At 42.8% G+C, this 18413-nt stretch overlaps 1 long non-coding RNA gene across 1 annotated transcript; it reads left to right on the top strand.

Moving 5' to 3' along the window:
• The first annotated feature begins 354 nt into the window (after window positions 1–354).
• Window positions 355–14218, top strand: LOC148139890 (uncharacterized). Its single transcript, XR_015753292.1, has 3 exons — window positions 355–477; window positions 5156–5298; window positions 14110–14218. It is a non-coding gene; the product is annotated as an uncharacterized LOC148139890 (long non-coding RNA).
• Window positions 14219–18413: the final 4195 nt, after the last annotated feature.

Genomic DNA, 18413 nt, shown 5'->3' with positions numbered 1-18413 from the left:
TTAAAGGATTATGAAACCAAACGGTGTAAATTGAATTAAATTGCTGACGAGTCACATTTTGAATGCAGGAGTAGGCCATTCAGCCCATCAAGTCTGTTCTGCCAATCGCTAACATCTCGGCTGATCTGACTGTGATCAACTCCAAATTCCTAATCACTGCCTACACCCCTCTGCACCACACCCCCAAATAATAGAACAGGCTGAAGAGGCTGGATGGCCTCTTCCTGTTTCTATGTATTGATGGTAATCTGGGTGGGGGGGGGGGGGGGAGGAAACTGTGAGGAAATTAAAAATCTAGTATCAGTTTCTGGAATCTATCTGAAGAATATTCTAAACTTCTGTGCTTCTTTTTCAGATGCATGTGGCTGCTTCAAAATTTATCAATGGCTGTACCTATTGTCCATACATTATTTCTGCTAAGCTGCTGCCTAAACTACCTAATTTGCATCTTTATAGATCCTGGAATTTTTTGCAGAGGTAAAGTCACCTGGGGTGTTAAAGATTTATGCAAACTGTTTGCAGTAACAGTGCCTGATTTGAAGGGCATGACTGACAAATACTCAGTAAATGCCATAGAGTTGTACAGAGTCATCGAGTTATACAGCACGGAAACAGACACTTTGGTCCAATTCGTCCATGCTGACCAGATATCCTAAATTAATCTAGTTCCATTTGCTAGCATTTGGCCAATATCCCTTTAAACCCATCCTATTTGTGTACCCATCCAAATACCTTTTAAATGTTGTACAGGTCATTCTGCTATTATGCACATTTCGTCAGCACAAATTGGCTATAACGTGATTGACTAATTGTGGACATTGTTTGGATAATGCAAACTTTCTACTGACCGGGTATTAGCAATCTTGCACAGCGTGATTTTCTATAGCGGTTTTCCATAGCGCAATTTTCTATAGCACGAGGTTGCAGAGGAACACATACCAGCCTCTGGCACACACCACCCTCTGTGTGGAAAAAGTTGCCCCTTAGATCCCTTTTAAACCTTTCCCCTCTCACCTTAAATCAATGTCCTCTAGTTTTGAAATCCCCTAACCTGCGAAAGAAACCGTGGTTATTCACCCTATCCATGCCCCTCATCATTTCATAAACCTCTATAAGGTCACGCCTCAGCCTCCGATGCTCCAGGGAAAATAGCCCCAGTCTATTCAGCCTCTCCCTTTAGCTCAAACCCACCAACCTGGCAACGTCTTTGTAAATCTTTTCTGAAGCCTTTCGAGTTTCACAACATCCTTCAGACAGCAGGAAGACCAGAACTGAATACAGCATTCTAAAGTGGCCTAATGATGTCCTGTATAACTGCAACATGACCTCCAAACTGGTATATTCAATGCATTGACTAATAAAGGCAAGCGTACCAACCGCCTTCTTCACTATCCTGTTTAGAAACTTTCTGTTTAAAACAATCTGTGGACTCTAACACCATATCTTGTTCTAACATGGTCCTCTGGGATTTCCAAAATTGGTGTGTGAACAGAAGGACCTGGAGATATTATGCCCCCTCATGCTATCTGGGGAAAAAGTCTCTGCCTATCCACTTTATCTTTGTCTCTCATCATCTTGTACACCCCTATCAAGTCACATTTCATCCTTCTTCGCTCCAGTGAGAAAAGCCCTAGCTCCCTCAACCTTTCTTCATAAAACATGCCCTCCAGTTCAGGCAGGAGAAAGTGAGGACTGCAGATGCTGGAGATCAGAGCTGAAAAATGTATTGCTGGAAAAGCGCAGCAGGTCAGGCAGCAACCAAGGAGCAGCAGAACTGACATTTCGGGCATAAGCCCTTCTTCGGGAATGAGGAGGGTGTGCCCAGGCTAAGATAAAAGGTAGGGAGGAGGGACTTGGGGGAGGGGGTTGGGAATGTGATAGGTGGAAGGAGGTTAAGGTGAGGGTGATAGGCCGGAAAGGGGGTGGGGGCGGAGAGGTAGGGAAGAAGATGAGGACCTGCATGTAGGCGGCCTGTCTCCTCAATGTAGAGGAGCCTATTTGCAGAATGTTTCAGAGAACACCTCTGGGACACCCACACCAATCAACCCAACCGCCCTGTGGCTGAACACTTTAACTCCCCCTCCCACTCCGCCAAGGACATGCAGATCCTTGGCCTCCTCCATCGCCAGACCATGGCAACACAATGCCTGGAGGAAGAGCGCCTCATCTTTCGCCTAGGAACCCTCCAACCACAAGGGATGAATGCAGATTTCTCCAGCTTCCTCAATTCCCCTTCCCCCACCTTATCTCAGTCCCAACCCTTGGACTCAGCACCGCCTTCTTGACCTGTAATTTTCTTCCCGACCTCTCCGGCCCCACCCCATCTCCGGCCTATCACCCTCACCTTAACCTCCTTCCACCTATCGCATTCCCAACGCCCCTCCCCCAAGTCCCTCCTCCCTACCTTTTATTTTAGCCTGCTTGGCACACCTTCCTCATTCCTGAAGAAGGACTTATGCCCGAAATGTCGATTCTCCTGCTCCTTGGATGCTGCCTGACCAGTTGCGCTTTTCCAGCAACACATTTCTCAGCTCCAGTTCAGGCAGCAATGGTAAATCTCCTCTGCACTCTCTGTAAAGCTTCCACATCCTTCCTATAATGAGGTGACCAGAACTTTCATTCAGAAAGTAAGGAGGCATGGGATACAGGGAAATTTGGCTATCTGGATGTAGAATTGGTTGGCCCATAAAAGACAGAGAGTGGTAGTAGATGGAAAGTATTCAGCCTGGAGCTCAGTGACCAGTGGTGTTCTGCGAGGATCTGTTTTGGGACCTGTGCTCTTTGTGATTTTTATAAATCACTTGGATGAGGAAGTGGTGTGGTGTATTAGTAAGTTTGCCGATGACGTGAAGGTTGGTGGAGTTGTGGATAGTGTGGAGGGTTGTTGTAGGTTGCAATGGGACATTGACAGAATGCAGAGCTGGGCTGATAAGTGGCAGACTGAGTTCAACCTGGAAAAGTGTGAAGTGATTCATTTTTGAAGGTTGAATTCAAATGCAGATTACAGGGTTAAAGGCAGGATTCTTGGTAGTGTGGAGGAACAGAGGGATCTTGGGGTCCACATCCATAGATCCCTCAAAGTTGCCATGCAAGTTGATTGGGTTGTTAAGAAAGTGTATGGTGTGTTGGCTTTCATTAGCACAGGAATTGCATTTGAGGGCTGCGAGGTTACGCTGCTGTCCCTTTTAGGCCACACTTAGAATATTGTGTTCGGTTCTGGTCACATCATTATAGGAAGTGTGCAGAGGAGATTTACCAGGATGCTGGCTGGGCTGGAGGGCATGTCTTATGAATAAAGGGAGCTAGGGTTTTCTCATTGGAGCAAAGAAGGTTGAAGGGTGACTTGATCGAGATGTACAAAATAATGAGGGGCATAGGTACAGTGGCTAGCCAGACCTTTTCCCAGGGTGGAAATGGCTATCATGAGGGTGCATAATTTTTAGGTGATTGGAGGAAGGCTTAGGGGAGATGTTCTTGACTCAGAGAGTGGTGGGTGCGTGGAATACACTGCCAGTGGTAGTGGTAGAGTCAGATTCGGGACATTTAAGTGATTCTTGGATAGGCACATGGATGATAGTACCATGAAGGGTATGTTTGATCTTAGAGTAGGATAAAAGATGTGCACAATATTGAGGGCCAAAGGGCCTGTATTCTGCTGTACTGTTCTATGTTGTTTTTTATATATGAAGGTAAGCAAGTGGCTATGGCTCAGGGTAGGCAGAAGAGGTGAGATGTGAGCTTTTTAATGACTTCCTATGTGTTAGGGGCATTAATGGGAAGGAGATAACTGTAAGGAAATTAAGAATATAGTTTATATTTTATGTATCAGCCTAAAAAGTGTTTTTGAACTTCTATGCATAAAGAATACTGAGCTTCATAAATCGAGACTGAAAACACAAAAGCTAAGTCTTGACAAACATTTAAATGTTAACCTTTGTAAATCACTGCTTAGGCTGCACCTGCAGGAATTTATTCACTTCTGACACTGAATCACTAATCCAAAACCACAGCTAACACTCTTGGGAATAAACATAGAGAATGCTGGAGAAATTCAGCAGTTCTGAAAGAGAGAAGCAGAGTTAATGTTTTGAATTCCATATGACTCTCCTTCAAACCAGACTCGAAATGTTCGCTCTGTTTTTTCTCTCCATGGATACTGCCAGACCTGCTGAGTTTCTCCAGCATCAAACGTATTTCCTCTTTATTCAAACATTCTCAGGACATGGGTCATGACAGATGATGAAATTTGAATTCAGTAAAATTCGGGAATAAAATGTGAGCCTAACGGTGACCATGTAAGTACAATTGATTGTTTTTTTATGAAAGAAAAACAGTCTGATTCACTAATGCCTCTTCAAGGAGGGAAATGTGCTGCTTTTACCTGGTCTAGTCTACAAGTGCCTCCAGACCCAGAGCAATGTGGTTGACACTTAACTGCCCTCTGGACAGTTAAGGATAGTCGATAAATGTTAGCCTGGCCAATGATGCACACATCCTGTGACTAAATAAAAATGAAATCTCCATACTGCGTTTTAGGATGGATGGAAAACTGTTAGAGAGATTCAAAGAGTTTAACTGGAATGGTACCAGGGTTAGGGAAAGCAGTTATATTTGAGAGCCTGAAGAATCTGGGATTGTTCTCCTTCAAGCAGAGAAGGGTAAAGGGAGATTTAATACAAATATTCAAAACTATGTCGAACTTTGACAAAGTAAATAAAGAGAAATTACTTCTGTTAGACAGAAGGCCAGTAACTACAGGACTCACAAGTTAATTGGTAAGAGTAGTAGAAAATCCTTCTGCACTGAGTTGTCATTATCGGGAATGCACTTCCTGATAGGCAAATTCAGTGAAAAAGTCCAAAAGGCAGTTGGATAAATATTTGAAAAGCACAAACTGGAATGAGTCTTGGGAAAGAGCAGAGGGGTAAGACTAATTGGACTGCTCGTTCAATAAGGTGACATAGCTGGACTATTTGGGCTCTTGCCCAAAATATTGATTCTCCTGCTCCTCAGATGCTACCTGACCTGCTGTGCTTTTCCAGTACCACACTCTCGAGTCTGATCTCCACCATCTGCAGTCCTCACTTTCTCCTAGAGTATGTACAGTGTGATTCTGTCCAATATGATTTGAAATATATTATTTTGTTGTTTATAGATCCCAATGACCTAAACAGTGTAATGGAGGCGGAGGAAGTGACCATCAATGGTACCAGGTTTACAAAGAAATGGTGCCAAGTCTGCAGATTTTTCCGACCTCCAAGGTGTCGACACTGCTACACGTGTAACGTTTGTGTGGAGGTAAATCTTGGAACTACATCCTGTGTCCTTTTTTTTGGGGCCTAGTTCCAGGCATGTATCACTAACTGGAGCTATGAGAGTCCTCACTCCGACTACAGGGCAAAAGTCAAGAACTCATTAAAATTAATTCTGCCTCAGCTTCCTTCATTGTTGTTGAGGGGATGGTCCATATTAATTGCCCGGTCTATTTGCTACCCAGCTGTTTTTCATGTGTGGATCTCCCAAGCACAGCAGTGACTAAAAGATCCCAAGGCCTGTATATTGGCCTGCCAAACAAACAAGACCAGCTGCAAGACATGTTGGAGACTCTCTGTTCCACAGAGAATTTGAGCTCAGCTTGCAGGATCCTCTCTGTTTGGATCCTCTTTGGTGATACCTCATCAGCTTCATTTACAAACTCAATGCTGGCCATGTGGCTGTGGTAGATGAGGCTTAGCTCTGCCTGTTCTGGAATCCCAGGAACCCAAGGGTTGGCTGCTGAGGAGCCAATCATAGACACTGCTTTGCAATGGGTGCTGTCAAGCTTCTGGTGTTGCTGAGGCTACACCCATCGAAGCAATGGGAAGCATTCTGTGACATAGCCACCATGTGCCTTGTAGCTGGTGAAGAGGCTCTGGGAGTCAGGAGGTGATCCACTCCTTATTGCCCTATATGACACTCAGCCTGTGTCTATCTCAAGTAGCTTTGGCAACTATCTTGCTGGTCTGTTCAAGTTTATGATCACTGGTAAGTTCCAGGATGCAGTGATGTGGTGACTTTAATAATATTCCAGGAATTGTATCTACAATTATTAGAGAGGGTTAGGTTCTTGTGCTGGATGAATGTCACTTGCAACATAATCACCTGGGAACCGGATATCACACAAATCTTGCTGCAAACAGGAATAGATTGCCTCATTATCTCAGGAAATGTGAACAGAGCCAATCATTACTGCCCCACCTCTGATCTTAAAAATAGCTGGACCTCAGAAGCTGCCCCCAAAATTAAGAGAAGCAACGTACTGCCCTCTAAGACAAAAATCTTTCTTTGTGATGGGTATGACTGCGGCCACTGGAGAGTTTTTCCCACAGATCCTCATTGACTGGGGTTTTAAGAGGCTGCATGGTGCCACACTCAAAAGCTGCCTTCATGTTGCGACTCTCATCCAACCTTGTCTCTAGGATTCAACTCTTATGTTCATGTGTGGACCAATGATAAAGTCTGGAACCAAGAGTTGCGAGTGAAAATCCAAACAGTGTATCAGTCAGCAAATTATTGCTGAACAGGTGTTGCTTGACAACTCCTTCCATCACTTTAGTGATGATTAGAGATAGCCTGATGGACTGGTAATTTAGCCTGCATTAATTAGTAATTACATTGCTTTGGTTGGTCCTGCTTCTTGTGTCAGAGCATACCTGAGCCATTTTCATAGAGACATAGAAATACAGAAAATAGGAGCAGGAGTACGCCATTCAGCCCTTCGAGCCTGCTCCGCCATTCAATATGATCATCCTACTCAGTCCCCGTTCCCACTTTCTCCCCATGCCTTTTGAACTCTTAGGCCCTCAGAACAATATCTAACTCCTACTTGAAAACATTCAAAATTTTGGCCTCTGTTTTCTGTGGCAGAGAATTCCACACACTCACCACTGTTTGGGAGAAGACATTGAGCTGTATTAGAGCACAGGTCTTTGGTACTATGGCCAGAATCCCATGAGGTGCCCTTAATCTTTGCTGTGTTCAGTATGCTCAGAATCTTTTTCATGACATATTGAATGAATCAAATTGACCAAAGATTGATGTCTGGGTGATGGTGGTGGCCTCTGGGAAAAGCTGAGAAGGATTGATCAGCCACTCAACACTTCAGGCTGAAGATAGTTGGAGATACGTAAGCCATGTTGTTTGAATTTGTGTGGCTGGGCTCTGTCATCTTTGAGAATGAGATATTCAAGGAGCACTCTCCTCCTGTTCGCTGCTTAATGAATCTCCATTGTTCAGGACTGTGCCTGCAGAGCCTTAGTCTGGATTGTTGGTTTGGGAATGGTTACTTAAATCTATAGTATTTTGAGTGTACGTGGTCCTATCTTATAGCTTCGGATACCTGATATTCAGGTGATCCCTGCTGCTACTCGGTCAGCACTTTCTTCAGAATTCATCATTTAAACAGAGCTGACCATTTGAAGTAAAGGTGTTAGAAGAATGAGCAACATATTGTATCAGTTGATGACCTTGCGGAACACGGTGACATACAGACCTAATACTGCTGATGGCCCATTGTATCTCAAAGATGCACAGTTTTGGTCTGTCAATTTGGTACTTCATCTATCTCTTTTCACTCTAGGGAAGGTGCAGGAGCAGAGGGACTTAGGATAAGGTGCACAAATTATTGGAGGTAGCAGGATAGGTTGAGAAAGTAGTTCATAAAAGAATCTTGAGGTAAGGAGTATTCTATTTAAGACAGAGATGAGGAGGAATTTCTTTCTGAGAGGAGTGAGTTGTTGGAAATCTTCACTGATGTTGAGGGCTGTTGAGGTTGGGTTGTTAAGTATATTCAAGGCTGAGATAGACACATTTTTAACCAGTAAAGGAATCAAGGATTATGGGGAAAAGGCAGGATTATCAGAGCAACTATGATTTCACTGAATGGTGCAACAGACTTGATGGGCTGAATGGCTCACCTTGATTGAGGTCATTCAACATTCTATTCTTTACTATCGAGTCATAGAGTCGTACAGCATTGAAACAGACCCTTCAGTCCAACCAGTTAATGCTAGCCATAATCCCAAACGAAACTAAACAATTAAACTAGACCCACCTGCCTGCACTTGGCCCATATCCCACCAAGTATATCTTACTCATGTACTTATTTGTTCACCTTATTTATACCTTTAATTACTTTAAAGTGAATGATAAGTGTCTTTTTCCTCGGGTGGGGGATTTTAAGACTGGGGGCATATTTTTAAGGTGAGTGTAGAAAAATTTTAAAAAGACAGGTTGAATAGGCTAGGGCTGTTTTCCCTGGAGAGTCGGAGGCTGAGAGGTGACCTTATAGAGGTTTACAAAATCATGAGGGGCGTGGATAGGATAAATAGACAAAGTCTTTTGCCTGGGGTTGGGGAGTCCAGAACTAGACAGCATAGGTTTAGGGTGAGAGGGGAAAGATATAAAAGAGACCTAAGGGGCAACCTTTTTCATGCAGAGGGTGGTACGTGTATGGAATGAGCTGTCAGAGGAAGTGGAGGAGGCAGGTACAATTGCCACTTTGCAAAGGCATCTGGATGGGTTTATGAATAGGAAGGGTTTGGAGGGATATGGGCCAGGTGCTGGCATGTGGGACTAGATTGGGTCGGGATATCTGGTCGGCATGGACGAGTTGGACTGAAGGGTCTGTTTCCGTGCTGTAAATCTCTATGACTCTATGACACGAGGGACAATTTTTTTACACAGAGATTGGTTCATAGGTGGAATGAACTTCCAGAGGAAATGGTGGATGCAGGTCCAGTTACAATGTTTAAAAGACATATAGATAAGTACATGAATAATATATGCTGAGAGGGAAATGGGCCAAACGCAGACAGGTGTGACTAGTTTAGTTTTGCAACATGTTGTGGACTGGATGGACTAGAGGGTTTGTTTCCATGCTGTATGATTCTGACTCTGTCTCTATACACCTTATCTAAACCTCTCATGATTTTATATACCTCTGTAAGGTCACTCTCAAACTCCTATGCTTTAATTAAGAAATTCCCAGTGTAACCAGCTTATTCCCCATAACTCAAATCCTCCATTCCTGGCAACATCCTGTAAATCTTTTCTGAAACCTCTCCAGCTTATTAATATCCGTCCTACAACTGGGTGACCAGAACTGGACACAATACTCCAGAAGAGGCCTCACAAATGTCCTGGACAACTTCAACATAATGTCTCAACTCCTATATCAAAAGGTCTGAGCAATGACGGCAAGCATGTTAAATACCTTCTTAATCTATGTGTGATGCAAACTTCACAGAATTATGTACCTGAACCCCTATGTCCCTCAGTTCTACAAAACTCCCCAAGGCCCTTCTTTTAATTGTAAAAGTCCTGCCCTGTTTGTTTTACCAAAATGCAATACCTCGCATTTATCCAAATTAAACTCCAACTGTCATTCTTCAGTCCATTGACCCAATTGATCAAGATGCCTTTGTAATCTTAGATAACCTTTCTCATTGTCTATTATGCCACCAATTTTGGTGTCATCCGCAGACTTACTAACCATGCCTCTATATTCTTTAAAGCATTTATATAAACGACAAACAAAAGTGGATCCAGCACTGATTCCTGTGGAACACCGCTGGTCACAGGCCTCCACCATCACTCTCTGTCTCCTGCTGTTAAAACAATTATGTATCCAATTGGCAAGATCACTCTGAATCCCAGGTGATCTAACTTTACTTTTAGTCTACCATGTGGAACCTTGTCAAAGGCTTTACTAAAGTCCAAGTAAACAATGTCTACCGCTCTGCTCTCATCAATTTTGTTTACTTCCTCAAAAACCTCAATCAAGTTTGTGAGACATGATTTACCTCACACAAATCCATGCTGACTTTCCCTTGCCTCTCCAAATGTATATAAATCCTATCCTTCACTTCCAACAACCTACTCACCCCTGAAGTCAGACTCACAGGTCTATAGTTCCCAGGCTTCTTACATCACTTATTAATAAAAGCACAAAATTAGCCACTCTCCAGTCACCCAGCACCTCACTTGTAGTTATAGATAGTACAAATATTTATTCAATATTAATAGATTAATAATTCATATTAATAATTAATATTGAATAAAGGTTAATAGAAGCATAGAGTACAAGAGTAGGCAGTTATATTGAACTTGTATCAAACACTAGTCAGATGTTAACTGAAGTATTGTATACAGTTAGAGGCACTGCTGTTTAGGAAGGATTTGAAGGTATGGGTGCAACTAGAGAAGTTTACGTAAATGGTTGCACAGATGAAGAAGTTCAGTTTTGGAGAAGCTGAGAATGTTCTCGTTGGATGTGAGTAAACTGAAAAGAGATCTGATCAAAGTACACAAAACCATGAGGGGTCTGGATAAAATAAATAGAAAGAAAATGTTCCTAGTTATGGAAAAATTGAAAGTAATCTGTAGAAGATGCAAAAGTGATACGAGAAAAATATTTTTCAAGCAGTGACTAGCTAGAGTTTGGCATGCACTGCCTGATGGTGTGTTGGAGAGAAGTTCAGTTGAGACATTCAAAAGGGGATTAATACTTTATTTGAAAAGGAAGAATGTGTGGGATTATGGGGAGAGGCAAGAAAATGACACTAGGTGAAATGCTTATTCAGAGAGCTGGCACAGACACAGTGGGCCAAATGGCCACCTCCTGTGCTGCAACAATGTTGTTAGTGCCATATAGCACAATGGGGAGTAATGGCCTTCCAAGGTCAATGCAGCCTACAGAGGTTTATTGTGTATGACTCACATGATGCATGTTAGAATCTTGCACCCAGAGTGCATCCTGTGTCCTTGCTACTCTCAATGTCTCCTCATTGTGAAGAATTACAGTTTCACCAGCTGAGGGGACAAGTAGGGGTTCATGGATGAACAGCACAAGGTTTTTGTTTATTTTGCAAACGTTTGCCCTGACGTCTTGAGACTGCAGGGAATCAGGAGGTGATGTGTTAACCCAGGATCACTCATTCCCAATTAATATACAACACTGTAGCCTCACCATTGGTGTGTCTGTGAATCTGTTAGGATAGGAGATGTTGGAGGACTGGAGTGTGGCTAATGTGGTGCCATTGTTTAAGAAAGGTGGTAAGGAAAAGCCAGGGAACTGTGGACCGGTGAGCCTGATGTCAGTGGTGGATAGGTTGTTGGAGAGGATGCTGAGCGACAGGATTTACAAGTATTTGGAAAGGCAAGGACTGATTCGGGATGGTCTTTGTGTGTGGGAAATCGTGTCTCACCAACTTGATTTAAGTTTTTTGAAGAAGTGACAAAGACAATTGATGAAGGCAGAGTGGTGAATGTTGTCTATATGGACTTCAGCAAGGTGTTCAACAACATTCCACATGGTGGACTGGTTAACAAGGTTAGATCACATGGAATCTAGGAAGAGCTCGTCATTTGGATGCAAAATTAGTTTGAAGGTAGGAGACCGAAAGTGTTGGTGGAGGGTTGTTTTTCAGACTGGAGGCCTGTGACGAGTGGTGTGCCACAAGGATCAGTGTTGGGTGCACTGCTTTTTGTCATTTATATAAATGATTTGGATGTGAGTATACGAGTATGGTTAGTAAATTTGCAGATGGCACCAAAATTGTTGATGTAGTGGACATCAAAAAAGGTTACCTCAGAGTACAAAGAGACTTTGATCAGAATGGCCAATGGGCAGAGGAGTGTCCAATGGAGTTTAAATTAGATAAATGTGAAGTGCTGCATTTTAGATTAGATTACTTACAGTGTGGAAACAGGCCCTTCGGCCCACAAGTCCACCGAAGCGCAACCCACCCATACCCCTACATTTGCCCCTTTAACCTAACCCTATGGGCAATTTAGCGTGGCCAATTCACCTGACCCGCACATCTTTGGACTGTGGGAGGAAACCGGAGTACCCGGAGGAAACCCACGCAGACACGGGGAGAATGTGCAAACTCCACACAGTCAGTCGCCTGAGTCGGGAATTGAACCCGGATCTCTGGCGCTGTGAGGCAGCAGTGCTAACCACTGTGCCAACGTGCCCCCTGCCCCGATATACCTTTTGGTAAGGTATATCGGGGCAGGGCTTCTACACTTAATGGCAGGGTCCTGGGGAGTGTTACCGAGCAAAGAGACTTGGGATGCAGGTTAACAGTTACTTGAAAGTGGGGTCACAGGTAAACAGGGCAGTGAAGAAGGCATTTATTACACTTGCTTTTAGTGGTCAGTGCATTGAGTATAGAGATTGGGATGTCATGTTGCAGCTGTACAGCACATTGGTTAGGCGACTTTTGGAATACTGTCTTCAGTTTTGATCTCCCTGCTAAAGGAAAGATGTTGTTAAATTTAAAAGGGTGCAAAAAAGATTTACAAGGATGTTGCCAGCACTGGGGGGGGTTTCAGCTAGGGAGAGGCTGAATATGCTGGGGCTATTTTCCCTGGAGCATCAGAAGCTGAAGGATGACCTTATAGAGATTTATAAAATCACGGGCAGGGATAGGGTGAATAGCCAAGGACTTTTCCCCAGGATAGGGGGGGGGTCCAAAACTGGACTCCCCAGAACTTTACCATTAAGTGTATAAGTCCTACCCTAATTTACCTTAGCAAAATGCAGCATCTCACAAATAATCTAAATTAAATTAAGGGCAGCACGGTGGCTCAGTGGTTAGCACTGCTGCCTCACAGATCCGGGTTTGATTCCCGCCTTGGATGACTGTCTGTGTGGAGTTTGCACATTCTCCCCGTGTCTGTGTGGGTTTCCTCTGGGTGCTCCAGTTTCCTCCCACAATCCAAAGATGTGCAGGTTAGGTGAATTGGCTATGTTAAATTGCCCATAATGTTAGGTGCATTAGTTGGGGTAAAATGTGGGAAATGAGTCTGGGTGGGTTCTCTTCAGATGGTCGGTGTGGATTTGGGCAGAAGGGCCTGTTTCCACACTGTAGGGAATCTAATCTAATCTAAACTCAATGTAGAGAGTCTCTTTGTTGAGGGTATCTGATCAAAGTCCCGTTGTACTCTGAAGTAACCTTCTTCACTGTCCACTACACCTCTAATTTTGGTGTCATCCTCAACCTTATTAACCATTCCTCCTGTATTCACATGCAAATCATTTCTATAAGTGACACAGTAGATCCAACACCAATCCTTGCAGCACACCACTGGTCACAGACCTCCAGTCTGAAAAACAAGGTAAGGGGGTAAGATATAGAAGGGATCTAAGGGGCAAATTTTTCACATAGAGGGTGGTACGTGTATGGAGTGAGCTGCCTGAGGAAATAGTGGAGGCTGGTTCAATTATAACATAAAAGGCATCTGAATGGGTGTGTGAATAGGAAGGGATATAGGCCAAATGCTGGCACATAGGACTAGATTTATTTAGGATATCTAGTTGGTACGGATGAGTTGGACTGAAGGGTCTGTTTCTGTGCTGAAAATTTCTCTGACTCTTAGGTAGTCATGATTTGGAGGTGCCAGCGTTGGACTGTGGTGTACAAAGGTAAAACTCACACAACACCAAATTATAGTCCAACAGGTTTATTTGGAAGCACTAGCTTTTGGAACACTGCTCCTTCACCACCACCTGATGAAGGAGTAGCACTCCAAAAGCTAGTGTTTCCAAATAAACCTGTTGGACTATAACTTGGTGTTGTGTGATTTTTAACTTTATGACTCTGAGGATACACTGGGATGGGGCTGTCTGCCACTTTGACTGATGGGTATGGTTCAGAGACACATTGAGTTGTTACTTTACTAATGTGTAGGACAGCTATTGCAAGTTTGATGCAAGACCCAGGAGATACCTTGGAGAACATTTCAGTGTAAATTGGATTGGATGTGACATTGTCTTGATTTCATTTGACACTGAGCAGTCTGTTGCCTTCGTTTCACACAATATTGCAGTGTCAGTTCAGGTTTTGCAGTTTATTACTAAAGTTTTCTCAGCTTACACTAAAAGCAGAAAGATTTATCTAATTAAAATTGAATAAAATGACAATGAGAGAATGTAATAAATTGTAATGGACATAGTTATATTGAATGCATAGAAGAGAATGCATTGAAAACTGAATTGAGGTATGAAAACTCTCACACTGTAGAATATGTGTGCTGACATTTTCTAATATTCACTGCCAACAGGATCTTGATCATCACTGCACACTCATGAATAGTTGCATCGGGAAACGTAACTACCGTTTCTTCTTCATTTTACTGCTGTCATTGGTGCTCTTTAACTTGTCAATACTTGGATTCTGTGTGACCTACATGTTTTTGAACAATCAGGAGCCTTACACAATGGAAAAGATCTTCACATATCCTTTTACTGAAACTTTCAAAAGGATATTACGTGGAAGCATGTAGCACTTTGGAGAACTTTGATACAGCCATTTCCAGTGCACTAGAGCACCTATTTCATGATTATTGGATTGTATATTTGTGATTGTGTAATAGTTCACTTAAAGAGGGCTTTAACCCTAACAGGTCTAATTGAGTGTTAATGCTCCACATGTGCCTCCACCCACCTTATGCTATCTCATGTATCAAAATATCCCACCTCACTCATTCTGTTATGTGCTGGTCCAGTTTCTCCTTAAACATATCTCCGCTGTTTGCCTCAATCATGTATCATGGCAGCAAGTTTACTCCACTCTTAGTGCTCTCTTAGTGAAGATATTTTTCCTGAATTCTGTACTGGATTCATTAGTAATTATCCTGTGTTTTCCCTTGTGGGAGAATCTAGAACTAGGGTGACAAAAAGCTGAGAACTGTGGATTCTAAAGATCTGAAACAAAACCAGAAAGCTCTGGAAAAACTCAGCAGCATCTTTGGAGAGACAAACAAAGTTAATGTTTTGGGTCCAGTGACCCTTCTTCAGAACTAGTGGGTCCTTGTTTAAAAATAAGGGATCACCCATTTCAAATGAAGTTAAGGAGAACATTATTTTCCTCAGAATTCATGAATCCTTGGAACTCTCTTCCTCAAAATACACTGGAAACATTGTATTTGAATGTATTGAAGGCAAAGGTGGATAGGGAGAGGTTGATTAGCAATGTATTGAAAGGCTATCGAGGGTAGATGAGAAGCCATGGTCTTATTGAATGACACGGCAAGCTCAAGAGGTCATCTGATCTACTTCTATTCTTAAATGATGCATTTGTACCTTATACTTACTGCCCTAGAACAGGCAACATTTTCTGTATGCCTGGCATAACTTCTTCAAGTCTGAATGGCCTACTTCTGCTCCCTTCAGAGTCTGAAGAAGTTTCATGTTGGACTCGATAAATTAACTGTTTCTCTATCCATAGATGCTGCTGGGTCTGCTGAGTTTTTCCTACATTCTTTCAGCTCGTTCCAGATTTTCAGCATCCACAGTATTTTGCTTTTATTCTGTGTGTCTTAAGAATCTCTTCATAATTTTAAAGAACTCTGTTACTTTGTTATTTAAGTTTTATCTTTTCTAGAGAATAGAGCTCTCAACTATTCCATCTTTACTGATAGTTGTAACCCTATGTACTAAAATCACCTTCATCAATGTTTCTATGATTTGGAGATTTGGTGTTGGACTGGGGTGTGCAAAGTTAAAAATCACATAACACCAGGTTATAGTCCAACATGTTTAATTGGAAGCACTAGTGGGCCAACTACCTGATGAAGGAGCGTTGCTCCGAAAGCTAGTACTTCCAATGAAACCTGTTGGACTATAACCTGGTGTTATGTGATTTTTATCAATGTTTCTATATCCATTATGATGGTGGAGAAGACAGGAAAGGTTGTCTAGTTATGAGGAAGTAGAATTATTATATAACTACTATAATAATTCCTATTTACCCTCACAACTGTTGTGAGGGTAAATAGGAATGAATAATTATGTTGACCGCATATATTTTTCATTACTGATACCTCCTAACACCAAAGTCTTACATCTCAAAGCCCCCTATGGAGGAACCTTCCCAAACAAGATGTCCCAGTGAAGCATTCTTTGAATTAAGGAATGGGAAACAGGGAAGTCACCAAAAAGTTCAGTGTGACAAATCCCACCTATTGAATGGGAGGCTTTGATCAGCCACAGCCAGAGGGCTTCTTGCCAAACAGGTTCAGGATAAGCCAGGGTCACAGAGCTTTGGTTAACTACAACATAACTTCCACCAGTCTGTTCCAACCACATGGAGAAAGGAGCCAACATTCTGAACTCAAATCATTTACAGTCTGTTTTCTTTAAACCCTGGAAAGCTCAACTTGGCTAACTTCAGCTGGTTTGTACTTTGGAGCAGCATCATGGCTCAGTGGTTAGCACTGCTGCCTCACAGTGCCAGGGACTTGATTCCACCAACAGGGGACTGTGAGCAGTTTGCATGTTCTCCCCTTGTATATGTGACTTTCCTCCCACAGTCCAAAGCAAGGGAAGAGATTGTAGGGGCCCTTGCTGAGATATTTGTATCATCGCTAGTCACAGGTGAGGTGCCAGAAGGCTGGAGGTTGGCTAACATTGTGCCATTATTTAAGAAAAGTGGTAAGGAAAAGCCATGGAACTAAAGACCGACAAGGCTGACATCAGTGGTGGGCAAGTGTTTGGAGGGAATCCTGAGGGATGGGATTTACATGTATTTGGAAAGTCAAGGACTGATTAGAGGTAGTCAACATGGCTTTGTGCGTGGGAAATCATGTCTCACAAACTTGAGTATTTTGCAGGAGTAATGAAGAGGATTGATGAGGATAGAGAGGTGGATGTGATCTATATAGAATTCAGTAAGGTTTTCGACAAGGTCCCTCATGGTAGACTGGTTAGCAAGGTTAGATCACATGGAATACAAGGAGAACTAGCCATTTGGATACAGAACTGGCTCAAAGGTAGAAGCCAGAAAATGGTGGTGGAGCGTTGCTTTTCAGACTGGAGAGTTGTGACCAGTGTTGTGCCACAAGGATAGGTGCTGGGTCCACTGCTTTTCATCATTTATATAAATGATTTGGATGTGAACATAGGAGGTATGGTCAGTAAGTTTGCAGATGACACTAAAATTGGAGGTGTAGTGGACAGCAAAGAAGATTACATCAGAGTACAATGGGATCTTGATCAGATGGGCCAATGGGCCGAGGAGTGGCAGGTGAAGTTTGATTTAGATAAATATCAGGTACTGCATTTTGGAGAGGCAAATCAGGACAGGACTTATAGTAATGTCCTGGGGAGTGTTGCTCAACAAAGAGACCTTGCAATGTGGTTCCCAGCTCCTTGAAAGTGGAGTCACAGGTAGATAGAAAGTGAAGAAGGCATTTGGTATGCTTGCCTTTATTGGTAAGTGCATTGAGTATAGGAGTTGGGAGGTCATGTTGTGGCTGTACAGGACATTGGTTCGGCCACATTTGGAATATTGTGTGCAATTCTGGTCTTCCTCCTATAGGAAGGATGTTGTGAAATGCAAAAGGGTTCAGAGAAGATTTACGAGAATGTTGCCAGGGTTGAAGAGTTTGAACTACAGAGAGAGGCTGAAAAGACTAGAGTTACTTTCCCAGGAGTCTCGGAGGCTGAGGGGTGACCTTATAAGGGTTTGTAAAATCATGAGGGGCATGGATAGGGTAAACAGGCAAGGTCTTTTCCCCAGGGTGGGGGAGTCCGAAACCAGATAGTATAGGTTTAGGGTGAGAGGGGAAAGATATAAAAGGGATCTAAAAGGCAATGTTTTCATGGTACGTGTTGCAGGCTGGTACAGGTACAACATTTAAAAGGCATCTGGATGGGTATATGAATTAGGAAGGGTTTAGAGGGATATGGACCAAATGATGACACATGAAACTAGACTTATATAGGATATCTGGTCGGCATGGACAAGTTGGACCAAAGAGTGTGCTCCTGTGTTGTATATCTTTATGAATCTATGTGCAGATTAGGTAGATTGGCCATCAGAAATGCAGGGTTCTAGGGATAGGATAGGAGGGAGGGTCTGAGTGGGATGTTCTTTGGAGGGTTGGTGTGGACTCAATGGGTTGAATGGCCTGTGTCAGTACTGTAAGGATTCTATGATTCTGTTTCCTACTCATTGCCTTGTCCTGTTTATCATTATCCTAAGCCACTCGGGAGATCTGTTGCCCAATTCAGAGCAGTGGGTCTTTGAGAAAAACCAGCTTGCAAATTTAATGCAAATGGAAAATTTAGCCTTCCATTGGGTAATTTCTCTAAAGGGAGGAGGCTAGATGTGAGGAAAGTAACACTGGCCAAGCAACTGAACTACTGGCTTCCTAACTTTAAACAGAAGTTGCATTAACTAAATGTGTGCAGGTGCATCATGCTAGACATGGTTGATTGGGATGTTGTAGCGCATTTTCCCATCGTATGCATTCTTAATGATATTGATCATAGGGAAGTCTGTTGCATTGTGACATCTGATGTAGCTGTGGTCTCTGGGTATAGCTTTGGAGAGTGTTTAAATTTTAACAGGCTGCATTACCTA

The sequence above is a fragment of the Chiloscyllium plagiosum genome, unplaced genomic scaffold, assembly GCF_037043375.1.
Source record: "Chiloscyllium plagiosum isolate Xiang-an unplaced genomic scaffold, Cpla_swu_hap1 HiC_scaffold_36, whole genome shotgun sequence".
NCBI classification, from domain to species: domain Eukaryota; kingdom Metazoa; phylum Chordata; class Chondrichthyes; order Orectolobiformes; family Hemiscylliidae; genus Chiloscyllium; species Chiloscyllium plagiosum.
Note: the sequence above shows the minus strand (reverse complement) of the source record. Positions and strands in the feature narration are given on the sequence as shown.